At 43.5% G+C, this 24,360-nt stretch overlaps 1 protein-coding gene across 2 annotated transcripts in view; it reads right to left on the reverse strand.

Annotated features, from left to right (window-relative positions):
• LOC143142448 (double-stranded RNA-specific editase 1-like) overlaps positions 1–23,625 on the reverse strand; it is an 82,559-nt gene extending 58,934 nt beyond the window's left edge. The window contains exon 1 of one of the 2 annotated variants that reach the window (XM_076303334.1): positions 23,346–23,625. The gene's annotated coding sequence lies outside the window, so the exon portion shown is untranslated. The remainder of the gene's footprint in view (positions 1–23,345) is intronic. The other variant, XM_076303333.1, reaches the window with a different exon arrangement.
• Between the last annotated feature and the right edge of the window lie 735 nt (positions 23,626–24,360).

Here is a 24,360-nt window from a genome sequence, read left to right on the forward strand (position 1 = left end):
AGTGAGAGACTTCGACTTTTAAAACCTCTTTATTGAACCATTACATGGATCAAAAACACCTTAAAACGCTACAATGTAGCCCCCCTAGTCACCTACACCATGGCATAACCACATACTGTATCACCACATAAATGCCAAGGTCCCATCATTAATGGAGACCAGACCCTTGTCAGTACACCATTTATGTGAGAACAGAGCAACATTGTTGAAATTTTAAAGAAGGCGTATTCAACCCTAACCCTTGATTCCACCAAAGCTTTAAACAGAGAGAGAGGGAGAGAGAGGGAGGGAGAGGGAGAGAGAGAGAGAGAGAGAGAGAGAGAGAGAGAGAGAGAGAGAGAGAAGACACGTGTGAATCACAGCAGGGAGGCAGCCGTGACATGGCATTGATTTCCATCACATCAGCTGGGACATCGATGGAGTCTAATATGGACAGACAGAAACACAAAGCATGTGAGAGAGAGAGAGAGAGAGAGAGAGAGAGAGAGGGAGAGAGAAGGATTGGAAGAGTGATTAGAAGCAAGAGAGAGATGGACTGATAGAGAGAACGAGGGAAGGATAGGGAGATATAGTAAAAGAAACCTGAGAAAGAGAGAGACAGACATGAAGGAGAAAAAGAACAAGAGTACATGTGAATGAGAGGAAGAGATAGAAAGAGGAGGGGTCAGAGAAAAGGTGACCCTTTGAGACAGAGAGGGAGGAGGGTGAGGGGGTGGAATATAAGGGAGATGGTTTCTGAGGTGATTGACAGGGAGTGCTCCCCCCTTCCTGTTCTTTGACCTCTATCCCCCTCTCTTCCTTACCCTCCACCTCCTCTCCTTTCTTTTATTTTGCAGAGTCCCTGAATCAGCATCATCCCTTAGAGGTCCCCAAAGACAAAAGGGCACTGCCACATCAACACACACACACACACACAATGGTGAGTTTTACAGTCTACGTGCATACTGTACACACACACGCACTGCACCACAATATAGGCTCATTATAGCTTGACAGTGTATTAGGTGTGTTCCGTTTATCGCTCAATTGTAGGAGCATGGTTCCACACACACACACACACACACACAGACACACACACACACACACACACACACACACACACACACACAGACACACACACAGACGCGCTTTCACGTGGCCCACCTACAATCCCAAACCATAATGAAGCGAAAAGGGTGACAATAATCAACTCATCAGCAACACTGAGATGGTCTGCCTCTCGTAATTACTCCTCTTTCCCCCAAGCCAGAATCATTACCAAAAAATGAGAAACACACACACACACACACACACACACACACAGAGAAATAACAAGGGAAAACCATGCTCTCAGCCAAAATATTAGCAAGAGTACCCAATACGTGATGAGGACTTTAATTTATTTATTTTGTCGATTCTCAAAGCTTACAAGTGGATAATTATAGCTGAATCTCATCATCATCATTATTCCTGTGGAGGAAAAGCTCAGCTTTGTATACTGCAGCAGAGAGAACTAGCCATGCCAGCCAACAGAGATAACGACTCAAGCCATCCGACACACACACACACACATACACACACACACACATACAAAGAGAGAGAGAGAGAGAGAGAGAAAATGATCAAGTGCAAGTGCATTTCAGAGTGTGTTTGGCTAATTGGTGGTTTATGAAGCAGAGGACGAAGGCATCTCATGTATGTAATGTAATGCAAGATTATAAAAATATGGAAAGAAGAAGAATGAAAATGTTCTGATAATGTTGTGAAAATGTTCTGCCGGTCAGAGTCTGTCTCCATTGAGAGTCTCTGTTTGCACAATGCATATTAATGGCAGAGTACACTTCATTTGCATATACAGCTGAAATGCATTCAACACTTACATATAACTTACATTATATATTGTAACACATATTATAACTGACTGTACATATAATTGGTGTATATTTTTTCTACACGATAAGTTGACATAATAGAGAAGTTTTTTTTCCCTCAAGCCTTGTTTCCGGACTGACCAAGGGCCCAGGTTACCATGGTGACCTCTCGAGCTCGGGCCAATCAGGTCGGCTCAGTGGGACGGCGGGTGATGCCCGCTTTGAGGGGGCACCAGCGACCGCAACCCGACATCCTGCCAACCCCAACTGCCCTCATGGCTGCTGAGTCATCCTCATGACCCTCCCACAACAGCAAAAAAAAAAAAAAAAACTTTGGGGGTAGCTGAGGGAGAGGGCAGTAGGAAGGGACCTCCAGTGACAACAGCACTGGCTAAAAACTTTTTTGCATGCACACACACACACACACACACACACACACACACACAGGTAACATGCTGACCTGACCTGCCTCAAATGAACTAAATACTAAAAAAAATGAGAAACATAAACAACAACTTTTACACACTTTTCACATTTTTTCACACACATTTATTTAGGAGTGTGTGTCTTGCTTGACATTGGTGAGTGTACATTATTGACAGACACTTCCTTCGTGGGTCATATTCAATGGCACTGTTCTGAAATAGTGACACCATAGACACACCACACGTGTCTGCATGTTTGCTCTATATCGAATGATACACCTCTATTTTGTTAAGTATTCATTGCAGTTTCTCATATCTCAGAAACAGGTGAGGTCAAACAGGTCAAATATGAGGTCAAGGATGAGTTGGTTAAATGCGCTGGAAATGAGACCATTTGGATCCACACTCAATTAAAATGACTAGGGCTGTGCGATTATGGCCAAAATGATAATCACGATTATTTTGATCAATATTGAGATCACGATTATTTATCACGATGCTATCTGGCTCATCCAAATTTTTCCCTTCACATTTACTCCCCTAAATTACTGCAAATATAGACTTGACTGCGACTTTCAAACTTCCAAACAAATTTTTTGTGCATGCTACTTTGTTAATATTTGTAATATTAATAAAACATTTTGTATTATTTAAATGACAACTTAATTTCTTAAGAAATACTGTTAATTTGATGCTGTTTAAATAATTTATAAATGGTGCACTGTCACGTTAAGACTCTTTATGCTGCTATGGCTAGTGCTGTGCCTATGGCTGTGCCCTCTTACAGTTTATAATGGTCAGTAGTGGGAACTACTCTTGCCATTGCGCTCTCTCCCTCTCGTGCACTCAAATACTTTCCCAAATGGAGTAGCATAACATAGTTAGATCTGCTGCTATGGAGATACTATCTATCTCGATGTAACAAGCTGTTTTGACATTGACATTGTAAACATTGTCTAAGAAGAGTGTAAAGCAGTTTGCAGTAGCCTAAAGTTGACCACGTCGTCTATCGCTGAAGAGAAATAACGAGCAGCCTATGATAAACTAATAAATGCTCGGCGGGCCGGATTAAAGTGCGTGGCGGGCCGCAGTTTGGACACCCCTGGTTTAGTCATTCATTGATATGTAAACAACTGACGTGTAGGCTACATTTTCATTATTGTTCACGCGTTTTGCGTGGATAATTGTCATGGTACTGACTTTTATGACTATTTATGTTGTCAGCATACCAGCTGTGGCTATTAAGTGAGACTTTTATTATTATAGTGGATGGAATCCACTATCTTGAAATCTCCTGGCTTCCTCTTCTTATTATAACCTTTTCTTTTTACCTTTTCAAGAATGAATGCGACTCTAACCGCTTAACGTACAGACATGTTGAAATAACCGTTGTGTAGGTCTGGAGTTGGACAAGAGATGTATTTTTTCTGATTTTCTTAAAAGTTTATACTTTTTGAGAAATAGGGGATTAGAAAGGTCAAAAAGCTCATTTTTTCCACATAGACTTGTATGGCTGTGATGTCATAATGGCCTAAAGCCTGCTGCGCTCGTTAAGCTCCCAGAGAAGTTCCCGGGAAAATCAGAACACTTGCACAGGTGTCACCTGTGAAACTGTCTCAGCTTCTAATGCATACCGGAATTGTGACGTGCATAGAGCGTATCTGGTGCTCCCTAAAACTACACATTCTGTTTAAGTGTTTCCCGTGTGTCAAAATAAAAGTCACAGCCATATATCATGCTTTGCGCATTATATCTCCAGAACGGTTTGACGCATATGCTTCAAATTTGGTACAAGTGTTTGTATGGACTCAAAGATGAAGTGAGTTGATGTTGGAGGTCAAAGGTCAAAGGTCAAGTCAATGAACACTCTGAGTGTGATATCTCAAGAATGCCTTGACATACATGCCTGAAATTTGGTATGAGTATTTGTATGGATTCAAAGATGAAGTAAATTGATGTTGGAGGTCAAAGGTCAAATGTCAAGGTCAAAAACGCCTTGACACACAAGGTCTTTTGGTACGAGGGTTTGTATAAACTCAAAGATTAAGTGATTTAATGTTTTTTTTCCAGGAATTTCCCCACCAATATTAAGCCAGCAGCTTTCCATCCACTATTGTAATTCCTCTGGCATTACATTCTAGTTTGAGTTTAGATTTCTTCATTACAATGGACTGCCAGAGCTCATTATTTAACCGCCACACTTCACATGACATATACTATGATAAGGTTGTGGCATGGTTAGACAGGGTTGAAATAGGGTGTTAGTGTATTGAACATGTGTGAAGAAAAATAACACCAACCTTGTTCCCTTCAGTAATACATGAAGCATAACCTAGGCCTCTGCTGATGTTTTTGTGCAATCTCAATCAGTGCTCTTTTCAGACAGAGAGAGAGACAGACAGAGAGAGGGAGAGAGAGAGAGAGAGATCTAAAGCAAAACAAAACAAAAGAAAGCAACAGGGAATAAAACTTCCTCTGAATTCCCCCATCTGAACCATGTTCATCTGTGACTTCAAGTATGTTTGTGCGTGTGTACGCACTGCGTATGCATGTGTGTGTGTGTGTGTGTGTGTGTGTGTGTGTGTGTGTGTGTGTGTGTGTGTGTGTGCAATTAGCAGAACAAGCGTGAAGGCCCTGGGTAGTCATCCACACACACTTCTTTGTCTGTCCTGAGCTTTTAAGATAACAATGATCTCCTTTGATCATCCTTGTCTTTTAAACTTCCAAAGATGCTTTGAGCGCGAGCAATCGACTGAGCAGCCGAGGGATTGACTCCCAGCGAGGAAAAGGCTCCCCTCAGATAATCTAGAGCTGCCTTTTAATATTTCATCATAATGCTTTCCAACATCCCTTTCTTTGTGCACTGCACAAAAAAAGACTATAGAAGGCTGCTTACTCCTCAAAATGGCATACATCGAGTTTCAACTTGCCATTTTGTTATCACAAACAAAAGCATACAACTTTTTAAGGTGAGTGAAAAGGTTGTTTACTAATTACGCAATGCAGTATAAAGTGCATTATGACAGTCGGAAGTTTTTTTTTTTTTTTATCAGATTCCTTCACATTCATTCCTTCCGTCACAGGAAACATCAAATATTTTCTGTTTTGAAGGAGTACACATCACATGTTCCATTCACACTGAGACAGGGAGGGGTCTGAAGAGAAAAGAGAGGGAGAGAGAGAGAGTGAGAGAGAAAAAGAGAAAGAGAGGGAGAGAGGTGTCCTTATAATTGCCTTGGAGGCTAAAATGATATTTCACAGGAGTGGTTACGAGGTTAACTGGTAACGGAACCCAAACACAATGGCTCAGAACAACTTGGCACAACGCTGCAAGCACATTCAAAGCATGAATCACTGCCAGCATTGACTTTCTGACAGCTTGTGATGAAGCTCTCAGCAACCTGTCAGTTTAGAATTGCTGAAGCATCTTCTTGAAATCCCTAGAAAACGTACTAAAACAGACTCACCCACAAGTCTAACAGGATCACTCTGCCAATCATTCAGCAATGTTATTGACAACACCTCTAAAAATACACATAAAAGACCAACAAAATGCACCAAATCACCCACTTATCCACTGACTGTGGGACATTCCTGGCTGGCTAACCAAACAGTAGTGCAATGCAATCAGGCAGCTTTCAGAGGCTTCCAGGGAGTGTGCATGAGACTGTTACTGTTGATCATGATTTGACTGTGAATCATCACACATGACTGACAGAAGTAAACATTACACAACACAGGTGGGGAGTGCTGAGCAAACGGACCAAGCAAACATGCTGGAGTTTCATAAGGGTTTTGTAAGGCCTGTCTCTCTCGTCCTCACACACACACACACACACACACATGCTGGAGTTTCATAAGGGTTTTGTAAGGCCTGTCTCTCTTGTCCTCACACAAACACATGGAGTTTTGTCTCTCTCATCCTCACACACAGAGTTTTAAAAGGGTTTTGTAAGGCCTGTCTCTCGTCCTCACACACACACATGGAGTTTTATAAGGGTTTTTGTAAGGCCTGTCTCTCTCGTCCTCACACACACACACACACACACACACACACACACACACGAGTTTTATAAGGGTTTTGTAAGGCCTGTCTCTCTCGTCCTCACACACACACACATGGAGTTTTATAAGGGTTTTGTAAGGCCTGTCTCTCTCGTCCTCACACACACACACACACACATGGCTGATCCGGCAACAGGGACATCTCTCCGAGCCCTGCGCTGCCTCTCTGTTCTCAGAGGACAGTAAGCGTGTCACGGACTGTAAGATTTGTGAACATAACCCACTCAAGTCATCTTGTTACTTTGACTGAGTGAAGATATGACTGATTTGACTGATGTGAACATTTACTTGACACCAACACATGGACATAACTTCACCCAGTTAAAGCTACAAGAAAACTTGACTGAGATATTCTGTGTGCTAACAGTGTGACAGTGTATGACTATCAACAGGAGTCCCTGTGCTGAGGCAGAGGTGGAGAGAAGTGGTGTGTGATCAGAGACGCTCATGGTAAGCATGTGAAGGGTCCACTCCATACTGACAGGAGTGTGAGGGTCAGTAGATTTGAGGTTGGGTTGGGTGTGTGTGGAGGTCAGAATCTGAACCAGAATCAGATATTCTCTCCATGCAGGGACCTCTCCATAGGAGAAGAGGCGGAGGTCAGAAATCAGAATCAGAGCATCATGTCACTAGAAAGGCTCAGTCCTGAACCAGGTCAAGCCAAGAGGGAGAAGGAAAAACTGAAGAAGAAAACCAGGGAGATTAGGAAGAAGAACAACAGCAACAGCTACGAAAAAAAAAAAAAAAAACACATTAAAAATAACAACACAGCCTCATCGTCTTTCCTGGCCATCAGAAGCAAGTCCAGTCAAGCCATGACTCCCCTCAGGCCTGCCTGGTATTTCAGCTCTTAGAATAGCACTGACAAGTCACGGCTCGAGGACAGAAACAACACACGCAAACATACAGTACACACACGCAAACATACACACACGCACGAGTGTACACTTCCATTTCCATCTCTTGTCCACTCACTATATGAATATAAAATAAAATAAAATATACATGTTTACACACATGCTGTATATTACAGTACAAATCTGCCTTCATAGGAAATACAAGAATGGTTAAATCATCCTTAAACACAGAAAAACTCAAAAACACACAATAGCAAAGTCTAATGGAGTCCATCATTACACAAACAGCATCAAGCGCAATCCCTGTAGTTTAATAGAACTGCAGTCTGGAGGGGGTTCTCTTATCCCTTTAAAGAGACAGTGGTGCCTGTAAGCAAAACCTGCATGTGCAGAGATACTGCACAGCTCCTAACTCTCTCTGTCCAGCTGACCGATAGCTTTAAAAGTGTACTGTCAGCATGGACGTTTCCATTACTCATGAGTGAACGGCATACACTATGAGAAAATTAAATCTGTCATTGCCGTCACTGGATAAATGTATATCTCCTCAACGGATAATACACATTCATCATCAGTGATCGAACTGATTAAGCATTCAAGACGTTTTTTTTTTTTGTTTTGTTCCCCTGATCGCATGGGTTTAAACTTTGCAAAGTCATATGAAAACACGAGGCCTGAGGCTGGAGGCTTCCTCTCCTCCACACAGCTGAGCAGTGAGATGTGCGGCGGCGCCAGGCGCTGTGGTGCTCTAAGTAGGTTACAGTAGCCCAGAACGGCTCAGCTCACGCTACTGTAGCAGCAGCAGCAGCACAGCGGAGGGTCCAGCACATCAATACATACACTGCACAGTGTGCGCACACACACACACACACACACACACACACACACACACACACACACACACACACACACACACACACACACACACACACACACACACACACACACACACACACACACACACACACACACACACACAAACACACACACACACACACACACACACACAGACACAGAATTTTAAGATTCAAGGTGTATTATATCTCATTATAGTATAAGAGTAAAATAGAGAGGGAGAGAAAGAGCACCCACCCACTGTGCACCCAGCAGTGTACATCGAGAGGACAGACACACACACACACACACACACACACACACACACACACACACACACACACACACACACACACACACACACACACACACACACACACACACAGATAAAGGAAAAAGTCAGTGAGGGAAAAGAACAGTAAGAAAGAGACAGGAAGACAGAGAGCAACAACAAGACAGAAGTAGAAAAAAAGACCAAGAGCCTGAAGCCCTTCTTAAGTATTAAAGTATAATGTAACATCGAGTGGACCGTGGCCTGCCATTCCCCTCAACGTCCATGCGTCTGACTCGTGGACAGTTTGGGGTCAGTCTCACTTAATTAGAAGCGGAGAGGGAAATGACCAGCGGTTTAGGAGGGTCACAGCGTGGGATTCTGGAGCGCGAGAACGAGATTAATTAGTATGCAGAGATCTCAGCTGATCTTTCCAGTTAATAGATGTGCCATAAAGACGAAGAGATCCATTCAGACTTGCAAATGTCAAAGCACCATCTTCATCAAACGAGCCCATTCTGTATCTGCTAAAATAAGGAACATACATTTTCAGCAGAAATATTCTGTGCTTGCCAGCATGTCGTAGCTGAATGACTGCTGTTGGTCAGCTGCTATCGTTGCCTGAAGGCAATAAGCCATTGAACATCTGGCTTGTTACTAAATCACTCTCACATCATCTTCCTTCTATCTGCAGTGTGTTTGTCTAAAGACGAATGCTAACAGTGCCAGCTTCTGCACAAAACAGGTAAACCACAACTCCCATCATGCACCAGTTAACCAGTGCATCTGCTGGCATAGCACATGTCCAGTGTTGGGCTGCAGGCCATGCCAGGTGGAGTGTGTGGTACCCAGTCAGCAGAGCCAGGGGCACATCTGGCACCACTGCAGGTGGCACCAGGCTTGATTGGCCCACACACACACAAACACAAACACACACACACACACACACACACACACACATACACACACACACACACACACACATCTGCAACCATGCCCAGCAGGTTCTAGGCTATGCAGTGGATAAATCTCACTCCTTGATGCCTTAACAGAAGAACTCGCAAAGACTTCTAATGATGCGATCCTGGAGGGCCACTGGTGTGGTGATGTGGAGTGTGTGTGTGTGTGTGTGTGTGTGTGTGTATGTGTGTGTGTGTATGTGTGTGTGTGTGTGTGCTGTCCTCCCCTTGACCCCTGTGCTGAGGGACAATCACGACACACGTCACGTCACGCAACATAACACACACTCGGCGTGTGACCTGGATGAGCTCTCGCCCTGTCCCCTCTCCTCCTGCTGTGCTGAACTGGCTTCGACTCGTTACCCCTTGAGAGAGCGCGCAGGGCTCCAGTTTTAGCTCCCTTGCACGTGAAGCCACATCCTCACTAGCTCGCTCACTCATTCACTCACTCACACTGAAGGGACTCGTCTATGCAAGCAGGGAGGTTCACAGACAGATACAGATCTGAAGCAGAAAACAGCAGGGGGGTATAATGATATCAACAGCGTTTGCACATAAAAGACTCATCCTCAATTTGACCTGGAAGATTACCAGAGAAAAGAGGGCTCTGTAAAGAGGTTTATTTGTCCATTCATGTGTGTGTTATATGAGGACCGAATACTGAATAGCAAGATTCAAGAACATTTACATATCCTTAGAACTCACTATCCATTCATCTTGATCCATCTAGTGAACACTGGGCTGATAAAAATCTCACTTTCTGAAACCACGTTGCATTCTGGGAGGATGCACAGAGTGATGGAGGGACACTATGCTCTAACTTCTCCCCTAAGTTGAGTTGAATCACTATTTTCTACACCAAGTGTATCATGGAACTCTTTTTAAATGACTGGAACGAGTCCAATAACTCATCATTCTGTTCAAAAGACTACAAAGATGGCCTCTAGCGTTATTAATACAAGCCTGTGATTTACCACCTCTGCCACCTCTGCGTGTGAATGTGTGTGTGGGTGTGTGAGCGAGATGGAAATGTTGACTTAAGGGTTCTGTTTGTCTAAGAAATTGACACAGTATGATACACAAACACTGACTGAAACCAGTGAGAATAACAGCCCATTATTTAAAGAGTATCACTATCTAATAGGCCTGTGAGAGCCCTGACAAACCAGACCAAGACATGACAAACCAGGTCAGGCTGGAAGGAGAGCACTGCAAGGAGGAACAGACAATATTAATTTTATTCTGTGACTGGATTCCCGCATTTTATTCTGTGACAAACATATCCCTCCGTTCCTTTATAAATATACCATACTTCTGTAGAGCACAGCAACAGTGAAACAGAGAAGTAGGCTTACAACAACTCAAAAAGGACCAAGCAATCGACAGTGTCCAATGTACGCGCATATAGTCTGCAGAGTCAATAAAAAGCGTGGCCAATAAAACAAACTGTGTGTCACAGATAGACTATTTCTAAGTCAACACACATACATGAAATACGCAGGCGGCAATGAAGTGGGCCAAATCAATTTCTTTCAGACTGCACATCAATACATTACTCAAGCTGACTGAGAGGAGCTCAAGGATATCAAGGTCAGACCAGAAGTGGACTGAAATTACAGCCCAAATTAACAGCTTGCTTATTTGATCAAAACTGCTAATTCTACTGAAATCGCTACAGTGCTAAAACATTACCCAGCCCATTAATAAATGGTTAATAAAGAACTGCATGTTCATTTTACAATTATTTGACCAAAGAACTGGACTCTATGGTAAGGTCACTAAACTAAAGACTTACCAATCTCCACAATAAAAAGGCATATGCAGTTTCTCCCTATCTGAATGCCTATGTGTGTGTGTGGGGGGGGGGGGGGGGTGGGGGGGGGGTCTATGAAAACATGATTCATAGCTCTTTCAAGATAAATAATATTCATGCAGAGGAAATTATGAACACAAAGGAAACGCCTGCGGGAAACCCATTGCGCACATCGTTCGGAAGAACATGATAAAACGCTGTTTGGGTTTTCAGCTGCCCCATGGTTCAGTGAACACAGAGAATGCCCGTCTTTCACGACACAAATAGCATTTGGCCCTCTACAAAGAATATCTGTTATTCTCTCGGGGCAGTGCTATGAATAATATTTGTCACCAATGCCAGTTTCTGTTCTTGCACGGCGACACACCAACCTCTCTGACTGTGTGTGCACCGAGAATTTTGTACACACTTCGACTAAAGTGTGCGTGGTCTTATTGTGCTCAAAAAAAAAATGAAAACACACACATTGTTGATATTAGTGGACTTATTTTTGCAACACAGGAGACGGATCTGCGGAGCAAAGTTTGGTTGTTTGCCCACCTCTGCTGGGTTGAGATGCTCTTCCTGTCAATAGGAACATAGGACCAGTCTCTCAGGTCAAAACATCCTGTTCTTAGCTGAACACTCTCTATCTATAAACAAACAACGAAACACACGGGCAAAAGTTAAAAGGAATATAATCAACCCAATAAAATCTAATGATCCGTGGCTGATGTTCAGCTAATATGACTGCCAACATTGTTTCTACCCATTGGAATCCACTTATAGCCAAGCATAGTACAAAACTACATGCCATGAAAAACAGCACACCAAATCTATCATCGTTTACTGAAATAAGCACAACCACATAGCCACTGAATACACAATTATTGTCTAGCAAAGCAAATCATTTTCATGATTCATTTCACTTCTTTTCTGATTGTGAATTTGGCTTCAACATGGATGTTCACTTTATTTTGCTAGGAGAAAAAATAAATAAAACATTAGGTTATAATCTGGAGGTTCGGATTCATCATATTAGCGGACCCGACCACTGCCCTTATGATCAATATCTAATTAAAAGCCTTTAGGTCAGTCGGTGACAAATTGCCCCGGGCCCTTCCATTTCCCAGCAATACGCTCGTTTTTATTTCCAACACTCTAAGTTCACTCAGATGCTGGGCTACTCAAGGACAAAGCTGAGTGCGATGCCCTTGTGTTCTGAGAAAGATAGAGAGTGGTGACTGTGCATTCAATAACAATTAAGACCTGATCCAATAGCACTGCACAATATTTCGTGTGTGAAATATTATATATACACAGCCAACTTAAATCGCTTGATACATCCATTATCACCACAAACTAGGACCATTAAATCCCTTAACTAATGTATCCCCTGTATAGGCAAAATTAGAAATCTCAAATATTACATACTGTATACATATACTGAATTCAACTTTTAACCAACCCATAATAAGGAAATGTATCACTTCTGTCTGTACATGGTCTTTCTATTATATTGTATTTCATTTCATTTCATTTCATTTCATTTCATTTCATTTCATTTCTATTTTATTTCATTTCCATTCTATTCTATTCTCTGGCCACCTGAGAGCAGCCTGCCTGTGAGTATTTATTGTGAATGATAAAAGATGGGGCACGAAGACTCAGAGGGCGGCCGTGGTTCTCTGACCAAGCGCTCCTCAACCGCCCCAACTCCCGCTACCACCACGTCTGCATGGCCATACATAATTAAGACCCCAAAAATCTCAACACCTCATTACACACACACACACACACACACACACACACACACACACACACACACACACACACACACACACACACACACACACACACACACACACACACACACACACACACACACACACACACACACACACACACACACACACACACACACACACACACACACACACACACACACACACACACACACACACACACACACACACACACACACACACACACACACGAAGGTCTTATTCACAAAACAACACACATGCACATATAATCACCTTGAGCATTTTTTGTATCTTTTATAACAAAGACACAGATGGTATGTAATCACCTGTTTTGACAACGCATTGCAGATCTTTCCGACAAAATACAGACAGTGAGACATCTGCTGAAAATTACAACACTAAAAGGCCGTCCTCGAAAATGACTACATTACAGAGCACTGAAGCACAAATCACCCAATTACAAGACAAACAAGCTCTTTTGGAAACAAAGCATATCTGCCAACTGGCCTGAATTGATCTGAACCTACTGCTACGGCACTGAACTGAAGTTCACTGAACTTAACTTGACACATAACAAACCGTACTGAAGCACACTTTTTTTTTGTATATTTCTTTGGCCTTTTTATGCCTTTAATGAGACAGGACAGTGGAGAATGACAGGAAGCGAGTGGGAGAGAGAGTCGGGGTGGGATCCGGAAAGGATCACGGGGCGGGAATCGAACCCGGGTCGCCGGCGTACGGTGCAGGTGCCCCAGCCAGAAGTGCCAGAGCCGGGGCCTGTACTGAAGCACACTTGACTGAACTGACTCATTCTGAAGTGAACTGCAGGCTTAAAGCAATACAAATGTCTGTGCCTGAAGTTATCAGAAATTTATGAGGACATCATATATGCTGTAGTCTCATTGGCTATTTTCAAATCTGTCAAGTGGGAAAAAAGCAGAGGCCGCACTTAGGGGCTGAAAGATATCCATATTTGTATTAATAGTGCCGAAAAAGTATAACAGGCCATGAAACAAAAGTTGACAAACGTTTCGGGCCTAGCCTATCATCAGTGTCCCTACCTTCAAATCTTAAACATACCGGCTCACGCCTGAATTCAGGCATGGTGCCTGAACACTTTAAGGCCTGGAACTGCCTCTTATTGCACTGAACTGAATTTTACTGAACTCAACACGGCACATAACTAAATTGAACTGAATCACACTTCAATGAACTGACTCACTCTGAACTGAACTGACTCTTACTGAAATTCTTTCCACAAACTCCTACAGTGTCCCACCAGCCCTGGCCTGGACACGGGGCTGACCAACAGTAAATGCAAGGCAGGAGTGTGTGACTTTGTTATTATATGTTTACAGTCCCTCGTATAGCAACACATTCTTCCAGAGCAGCATGCCCTACCTAATTCTCCTAAATCTCCTGTTTAATTTCTGCGCTGAGAGGGAGAGCAATGCGAGAAGCAGGTGTTGAAACTGACGTAGTTTAGAACCCCCCTGGGAGGGCAGCAGTTCATCACGGAGGTCCTGTTCTGTTTGTTAAAGCATCCCTCGTCCCAAATGGAGGAGACATCGGGGCACCTCTAAAAGTGCTGCCCAAACACTCACTCACTCACACACTCATACACTCACATACACACAGCAGCAGCAGAGGTAAAGGAATGTTAGAGACAGCTGAGTGCATTACACATACATAGTTTTTGTTTACAAACCATCATCTTCTCCACTTCACAAATTGCATTAGATACTCATGTATCTACCATAAAAAAAACAACAATTTGAGCCTCCATTATGGTGTAATTAATTTAAGTGGCTCGGTGCGTGAGCGCTGCGTGTCCATTAGTATTTCAGAGGAAAGGGTCACGGCAGTCCCAGAATCGTACCAGAGCAGGGCCACTGTACGGAGGACCAATTACCTCCAGAAGAGCCCTCTCCTCCTTGGCAGCAGTGGAGGCTTGCGTGACACAGCAAGCCTGTAGAGGACTACGGGAATGAGATTGTGTGTGTGTGTGTGTGTGTGTGTGTGTGTGTGTGTGTGTGTGTGTGTGTCAATGAGTGGGGCTGATGCAACTTTCCTATGTTGGTGGGGGGTTGGTGTGCGTATATGTCTGTGTCTCTGTGTGTCTCTGTGTGTGTGTGTGTGTGTGTGTGTGTGTGTGTGTGTGTGTGTGTCAGTGAGTGGGGCTGATGCAACTTTCCTATGTTGGTGGGGGGTTGGTGTGCGTATATGTCTGTGTCTCTGTGTGTCTGTGTGTGTGTGTGTGTGTGTGTGTGTGTGTCTGTGTGTGTGTGAGAGAGAGGAGAGAAAGTGCACCAGGCCACTTTGTCACGGCCCGTCTCCCCGAATCATTCCCTCGGTTCCTGCAGCGTCCCAGGCGCGGGCCGCGATAAGCACTATTGGGCCCCGGCAGGGTTCTGGCATCAGAACAAGTCAGCGGGTCGGTCCGGGTTTTTAACAAATGCCAAAAAAAAAAAGAGACAAAAAAAAAAAAACTCCCAGTAAGCCCTGAGTCACAGCATTTCTTTGAGCCGCGGTGTGACAGCTTTTTCGATTTTTCTCTCTCTACTCCAGCTGAGGGTGATCCGTCTCCGCCGACTTACTCACTCGCTGCCCTTTTTAGCCAATGGGGAGAGAGAATACACGTGCCGCTTACGCGGCGTCGCTTTGGCTCGGTGACGAATCGCTAATTTCTCGCGTAACATTTTCAGCCCCATGTCTGGGGCCCGAACGCATGTGCGTGCACGCAATGGAGGGGGCCTCAGGGGCCTGGGCCCCCGTGGAGGGATCGGATGTAAAAGGTCCGTCTGCTGATGTAACCTCGGTAGCTGTCTGAACGGCTCTGGAGCTCCGGGAGTGGAGGGAGAATGCCAAATGGCAGAGGTGGTCACGGAGTCCCCTGGGCCACTGGACAACGCTCCAACGCTGGCAGAGTACCGACATGACCACTCTAAACCGTGACCTTCACCGTCTGCCTCCAAACTAGCCTCAAATATCTACCTGTAAACGTACCAGCAGAGAATAAAAGGGAGATGGAGGGGGGTGTGTGTGTGTGTGTGGGGGGGGGGGGGGGGGGGGTGGTAGTGAATTACTTCAGATGAGAAAACACAAACATAGTGAGGACAAAAGGAAGAATGTTTTTGTGAGCTTCCACAGAGTTTTATGTTTTTCCCTGCCAGACACATAACAGGATAATACTTCCCACTCTGCTCCGAGATGCAGTCATGAAACTGCTAACGGTAACGCCTAAATCGTTTGAGGATTAAATAATGAAGTGGTTTAAACCAAAACACAAATAACCTCTTTCCTCACCCAACGAAACTAAACCGACAAACCAGCCTCTGAGGTGAACAGCTTTGTTTGTATCGTTCAGTAGTTAGCCGCCTGACACTCAGATGTGGTGCAGATCTTAAGATTAACTCCCCTTTGTCTCTCCACATCATGGAAAGGGACTCTTCCTGTCTAACACACAGACAGGCCCTGGGAAAGATCTGACAAAGGAACAATGTTCCTCGATGAAAGAACCCTTACCTCAAGAATTCCATATGGAATCTCGGAACTGTGGAAGGTAGGAGTGTTTTCTTTTTGTGGGTGGGTGCGCCTAGTGCTCCTATACAACTGACCTCGATGACAGAGGCGATAGCAATGCTCTTTGTAGCATACCACTGCTGGTAAAACATTATGTCGTCACCTGTTTGCCTTTGAATTACATCAGGGAGCCGTCTGGGTAAAATAAGGTTATATGGGTGTACCGTATGTGATGCAACTCTCTGAGCTCATGAACTACGGTGACTGAAAGTCTAAAAATAAACATGTCCATTGTTCCCTAACTCCATAAGTGCACACAACGCTCCCTTGTTTTGCATTTTCAATTAAAACTAAAAATAACAGAGTGCCACACCAGCATCCCCCTAGGCGCCCCTTCCACAGCCAGACACACGTGAAGGCCAGAATCCAACAAACTGAGACTGAGAGCAAACTAAGGTGCCGACACAGGGCGAGATGCATGTAGCCCACAAGAGGAACGACTCCAAGAAATGGGCATTTATCAGCAACACCACTGAAATCTTACCGGACCGGTACACAGCTACAGGAACACGGACATATTTGTTTCCATGTATGTTTATCTTCATATGTCCGTGTTATGTTATGTGTTATGTGTTATGTTATTTGATATATTATATATCAAATTACATACAATATACAAGTGATTCAGTGCATATTTATATAAATCAAATCACCTTAACCTTTGAGAGCGTATTTAAACTCCCTTGGTCATGAGTAGATTCATAACAAGGTAATGCGTTACATGTGACTAGAGTCTTCATTTTGTCAGACATTATCCAAAAATCATATTTGTTCACTTATGAGAACAAAGAAATGTAAATATTTACAACAAGCTTTAAAATAACCCTCCATAAAAAAAAAATCTAATTGACTAAAATACAGGCCACAGTCTTTGTACTATTTGTAATAACATCTGGAATAATTGTTTACATTTTAGATCTGTAAATTAAAATACTAAACATTACCTGGTGTTTTTACAATGAATAAAAACAACCACTTTACAACAAAAGTCAGGGAAACCTTCTACTCAACTGAGGGAGGAAAAACTGCCATCATTGTTATTATTCATTATTAAATATTAAGTTTTATCTGGATCTTGGAGGAGTGTGCTTTAATTTTCTCCTCGCTCTACACCCTGTCCTCTTCTTTGGCCTTCACTCGACTTCTTGTTAGGTGCCGTACGCTTCAGTAACAGCAGTTAATGTTTTCATTCACTGCCTGCTCTTTCTCACTCAGGCTGATGTTCCAAAAAACCAACGTCCACACGGTGATCAAATGGAAAATACGCAGACGGTGATCATCGGTGAGTCGGTAATCAAAGTTTTGGAGGGAAAAAAAAGCAAAGGGTGAAGACAGTTTGATATTTACCTCAGGGTATTACTAGATGACAGAGCCAAGTAAAGAAAATAACCACAGTAAAATGACTGTGTGCACTGGGACCTAAACAAGTACATGAGTAATGATCAGACAGTGACGACAACACAGTGAGACCCCAAAGCAGGCAGCTGCTAAGTAAACAACTTGAGGGGTGTATCACACACACACACACACACACACATACACATACACAAGAGGTGTATGGTTTTAGCAGGCCACTCTGTAAGCCTGTGAGGAATGCTTTATTGCACCAGTATCCTGTCTGTCTGCCTTGTGTATCCTGGACCGACCAGACGAGAACAAACACACCACAGAACAATTCCTGCTTAAGCCGTTGAACCATCTCAATTAGCATTACACATCCATCCAAGTGTTCTAGTGTAATCATTTCACAGAATTACCATCACATTAGAGATGACAACAAACATTATCTTGGCTATCAAGAGAGATAATGACTGTGAAAATTAAATGCAAGTGGTAGAGCAGATTTTGGGGGAACGCGTATGGCTTCAAATTATGAATTATTTACTCAGATCAAGACAGCATGGTTTGTCTGAACACACACATGCACGCTACCTCAATGCATTTATAGACTTGTCGGACTCTGATGCTAAAATTGTAGCTGCCTCTATTATTATTGCTATTGTTTAGTGGTTTCACAACAGATCTCGATTTTGAATCTCAGGCTTCCATTGAGGAACACTGCCAAACATGCCAAACATTCTGATTGTCAAAATAAACCAATGGACTCACAAGCCATTGGCAATTAATTACATGTGAATGCACGGAGGTGAAGGTTTACCACACTTACAAGGATAAAACTAACAATTTATCTCAAGTGTATGTCAATGCACCTGTAGATGACTTCTTCAATCACAATAAAGTTCAAAACGTTATTCATTTGTAAGCTGAGCATCCTATGCTTTATTTATGATTCATGAAAGTATTGAAAGCAGTTTGGGTATGACACACACACACACACACACACACACACACACACACACACAGCCAGGACATTCACATAGACAGGAGCTGATGAGATTTTAACAAAGGGCTGTCAGACGAAAGTCACATCAATTATAAATCCATCAGTGGAGTCATCATCTGAGGACCTGTCTACTCTCACCGACCCTCTGCTTCACAGCACTTTTCATGCATCATTCATCCGACAGAATTCCTAGCATATGTTTGCCCCCTCACACACACTATGTATGCACACACACACAGACTCACACATAGACACACTCACATAGACACACACACACACTATGCATGTTCGCACACGCACACGCGCACACACACACGCACCCGAACCCACACCCACACACACCTACGACATTAATAAGTGACAGTGGGTGGGTGAGGAGAGAAAAATGTTAAGAGCACTGGGTTCATGTCATGGACAGGTGACGGCAGACACCTGTAAGTGTGTGTGTGTGTGTGTGTGTGTGTGTGTGTGTGTGTGTGTGTGTGTGTGTGTGTGTGTGAAAAGGTAAACAGACGTGAGAGGAAACCTTGTGTCACAGGGGGTTCTAAAACAGAAGATCTAATTAAAACGTTCTCTCTGAATGAGCACAGAGCAAACGTACCCCACAGAACCAGCTCTACCTGCCAGGGGCACCAGCCTCTACGCACTGCCAAAATAAAGAGAGGGGGGGGGGGGGGCAGTTCAAAAAGTGAGAGTGAAAGAGAGAGAGCAAGAGAGAGAGAGAGAGATCAAAAAGTGAGAGAGAAACAGAGAGAGAGAGTGAGCAAGAGAGAGAGAGATCAAAAAGTGAGAGAGAAAGAGAGACACGGAGATGCTGTGATACTGAGAAAGTGAGAGAGAGAGTAAGGAAGAGACAAAGGGAAAGTGAAAGAGAATGAGACAGTCAAAGAAAAAAAGTCACAAAGTCAAACCTCCTTCAAAGTTTTTGAGCATTCCACATTGCTTTCTGATCCGGGAGTGTCAGAACTGCCGGCAATGACATAAGCCAGAAGGATCAGAGAGTAGTGGTCAGGGGAGGGTAGTGCTGACCCTTGCACCCCCCCCCCCCCATCCGTCTGACAGACAAGGAAGGCTGGCAGCTGAATGAGAGACCAGCCTTAGAGGAGAACTCAGCACTCTCAGCCATGACAGCTCATCCTTCATCACAGTCACCCAGGAGACACACGCGAGTCATAGGCTGAACTGAAGTCATACTGGACAGCCCTCAGTGCAAACCGCGGGCTCTGAGAGTCTGCAGTCTGGCCACAAGAACTAAGCTGTGACTACTGCCAGATGGACAAAGTGCTGCAAGCCAGTCTCATCGGTCTACATTTTGACTGGAAACTAGAAGGGCACTCGGAGAGAGACAGACCGACCTACACCAAGGTTAAAGTAAAGTTAAGTTAAGTCAAGTTAAGTGAGTGGAAATTAGCAGCAGTGTTTATTTAAAATGACAGGGACTCGAAATGTCAGGTTCAGGAATCATACCGGACAGACTGTTTCTCAGGTGGTGGCACTATCACGGCTACATTACGCACCTTAAATGCCCTATCTGCCAATAATCATGAGAGCGAACATTATTTTCTGGATACACTCTGTGATTCGGATCAATTCCAAAATCAAATGGGTTGTTCCTTGGCCATTGCAACACGCCAACACCCCATCATCAAGTTTTGTGACAATCAGCCTAGTAGTTTTTGCACAATCCTGCTGGCGAACAAACAGACAGACAAACCAAATTGAAAAACATAACCGCCTTGGCAGAGGCTAAAAAAAGGCTTAAAGTAGTTAGTACTAAGTCCCTTATCTCATTCCACTTTCCTAATGCCACTCCGACAATTGCATGATCCCTTGACCCTTTTTAAAATCCTGTTCCCACTGCTTGTGTGACTCTGAGTATCAGTGGACATGCTTTAGATGTCGACTCTTCCATGACTGAGAGAGCCGTCTTGCTTTAATGACGACCAGCCCGCCGGGCCGCAAGACACAGGGACCCGGAAACGAGGTCTTGCTGCTCGAGGGTCAGGCTTGGGAGACATTAGCCTGGGCTGTGATGGGATTGACAACGAGCTCGGCCAAATCCCTGCCCCGAGTTCAGACTTACCAATCCCCCCTTCTTAATCCCCCCTCTGCTTCTGAGCCCGAGGCTGCCTGACTGACTTCACTCATTGGCTTGCTCATGCAACACCACGGCACAACGCGCCGCACTGCAACGACTCTCTCATTTGCGGGATCTGGGGCTTTTTCAAACGGCTCAGGCGTTAGCGGAGACACATTAGGCTGATGTCTGAGTCGATGGGAGACCAAGGCTTCCATCAGCTCAGTTAGGAAGACAGACATGTGGAAATCGACGCAGTTTTCTTTTCTGAACGGGAGGGGATCCTCAGGTGCTAACACTAGTATGTTCTTTTAATTCTCTCCTCTGAAGCTGTAGGCCTACATGTCAGAGTGTGTGTGTGTGTGTGTGTGTGTGTGTGTGTGTGTGTGTGTGTGTGTGTGTGTGTGTGTGGGTGTGTGTGTGTGTGTGTGTGTACATTTGTGTGTAATTCTCATATTTAAGTGTGGCTATGAGCTTTGGCTTGTTTTATATTTTGTTGGCTTGTTATGGCTTGCATGTACAGTATGAATGTGTGTCTGTGTGTCTGTGTGTGTGTCCAGCATACTAAACATCAACATGATACCAGCTGTAAAACACACTATTTTCTCCTTGTCCATTTCCAGTAGGCTGTGCAAAGACCGAGCACACTAATGAAAGTGTACAACTGGCTTTCATTCATCCAGCCTCTCTCTCTCTGCCATGCTCGGGTCCTCCGGTGGTCTGACTACGGTTCGCCCAGGTCCACACACCGCCTCGCCTGACACAGGACCTGTCGGTTTGCATCTGTCATGGGCACCGCTAGTGTGCACCCTTGCCATTTACAAAGCTGGCTGGCCAATCAAGCATCCTCCAGACAGACGGCCAGAGAGGCAGGCGGTCTGGCGAGCAAACAGTGTTGCCCGCGGACCGCACATGACTGGGGCATGCAGAGGCCTGAGGGCAGTGGTCACCCACGGGAAATGATGATGATGATGATGATGATGATGATAATGATGATGATGATTACAATGATTTGGAGAAACCCTTTCTAAATGACTCTACATTTCTCTTTAGGTTTCTGTTAGATGCGTACATTTCTGTTTAAATATCTGATGTGATGATGCTGATTTATAATCATACACCAATTGCCTATACCTAATCCGAAATGAATGTATGAATGACTCTTCCATGGTGTTTGCTTGTCCAGTCAAGTAAAGACATAAGAAAACTCTAGGGTCATGGACAAGTGATAAGTGGCGCTGGTCATTCACATCCTGCAAAGTGGACATGAAGATACTGGGATAAGGAAAATGCATAGCATCTCAGTGTCTTTACATGCATGTTTTTCTATTTACTTATTTATTATTAAGAAATAAATATTAGAAGCATTCCCTTGAATCTTAAATGTACCATCTAAATATGTAAAGTTAATTCTATCAGCAGCAATTAAAAGTAAAGACAATAAATACTAGGCTATGGTTTATTGTGCTCAGGAAACTCTAATACCAGAAACTTTTGTGTGATAATGTCAAGTGTCCAAAGGACAATATTTAAACAAACTGTGTGTGTGTGTGTGTGTGTGTTAGATCAAGCTAGTGACAAAAAAAACCTTTAGGGAAGAGTATTTCAATGCCAGTCAAAAGTGCATCTCTCAAAGGCATCATTCAAAAACCACTGAGATAGACTCTTCTACACACAGAGACTCCGTTATGAACAACTGAAGTTTCTCAGCATACCAGTAGCTGTTATGGTCAAATGTATGACTAGTGTAAGACACTGTTATACAAGACACTAAAACAGTTGTTCCAAGGTAAACAGTTCAAGACAATGATGATTATCAGATAGGCCTACTCAAACGAAACATACGTTTCTCAGCACTGAAGCAGAAACGGCTTAAATGTTATGGCATGATACAGTCTTCATAAAAATATGTTCAGAAAGTCTGTAATTTGCTGAATAAATGCATCATAGCAGGTGCTTGATTTAGGCGCACAGTGCAATAAGGAAGCGTTTGGCCGTTCTGCGTTGTCTTGATAGGCTATACTTCCTGCATTAGTTGTGTTGAAATTCATTATTGTAAATTACAGAACGATTTCAGCGTAGGCCTATTATTATTTGTCACATTGGGTGAGCAGCAAGTTTGCAGGCGGAACTGTCTTGCAGCCTATGTGAACCAATGCAAATGAGTGGCGCTCACATGATTTTCTCGCTTGCAGTAGCCTAACCGCAGTAGCCTAAGACATCCTAAAAACCCAGCAGACAATACATTCTGCATAGCCTACAATATAACGTAATTGCCTAGTACTAGACTGATCAAAATGGTACAGAAGTCGCTAAACATTGCTATTTGACAGCTGTCGGCGGCACGGATACCCCCTGAACAATGGACCTGCTAAACTGTCACGACCCAACATGAAAGCAGTTTCTATTTGCCGCAAGAAAGTAACCCGAAAAGCTATTATGCTACGAACCAGAAGCATTCCCGCACGCAGAATCACACTTACTCCTGTTTCATCAAAGACACAATCATAGCCGTTTACTTACGATTTTGGGGATGTTGATGGAGGCAGTCTCCTTGCGAAGCTTGGTCACACGTCGTTGTTGCAACAATGTGTAGGCTACATACACGCTCTTGCTTGTTGCCCGATTTTGTCTGTTACTGTTCGGCTGGCTGCAGGACCCAAGGATGAATGGCGCAGAAAACAATAAATCAGCTGTTCCAATAACAGGGTAGGAATGCAGGCACTGTTGTCCACGCTGTGCACGGAAACTAGAAAATAAAATATTAATATGATTGGGTAAGAAAGAGTTATAGAGATTTTCCATAGGACGTTGAATGTGTAATGCGAAGTAGGCATGAGCAACTTAAGTTCTATTCACCCGATTGGCCAATACTTTTTGGGCGGATACCAAGCTTTAAACACTGATTTGCTTAGAGAGCTTTGACAGGTGAATCGTACTGGTCTATTGGTTAAAATTAAGATCTTCACACATTTATTTCTAATGGCGGAATTTGTGGCGTGTAGATATATTTATGCCGCATGTTGGCATATTAAACTAAATTTAGAACCAGATAGGGCCTATCTGCACCAGATGGGCTATTTTTTAAAGGCTACTCTTGCTGTGCTATGTAACATGCAAGTAAGATGCAAGTGTCCTTAGAAAAAAAACAGATAGCCTACTGAGCTTATAGAACTAAATATTTCCTCATGGCAATCACATAAATTATCAAATTAGACTAGATAGCAACTGAATTGGAACACATTGCCAGATCTAAACACAGGACACTGCAGGTAGGTTAGCCTACTAAATGAAATGTTAGTTTGCAGCTTGTCAGAAATTCCTGCCCTGTGTCCAGATGGCAGTGGACCCTGGAGACTGGGTCCTAAGCTTGTATATATATATATATATATATATATATATATATATATATACACACACACACACACACACACACACCATACAGCTAGCCAGCCACTCTTACTGTATGTCTATTGGCTCATTAACTTCTGCCACTATCAGAATCAGGGATAGCCTGCATAGCCTATAAAAACAAATG

This window comes from Alosa pseudoharengus, unplaced genomic scaffold (assembly GCF_046254945.1).
Source record: "Alosa pseudoharengus isolate Yale_2024_CS ecotype anadromous, Long Island Sound unplaced genomic scaffold, YU_APseudo_1.1 YU_APseudo_1.1_scf_24, whole genome shotgun sequence".
NCBI classification, from domain to species: domain Eukaryota; kingdom Metazoa; phylum Chordata; class Actinopteri; order Clupeiformes; family Clupeidae; genus Alosa; species Alosa pseudoharengus.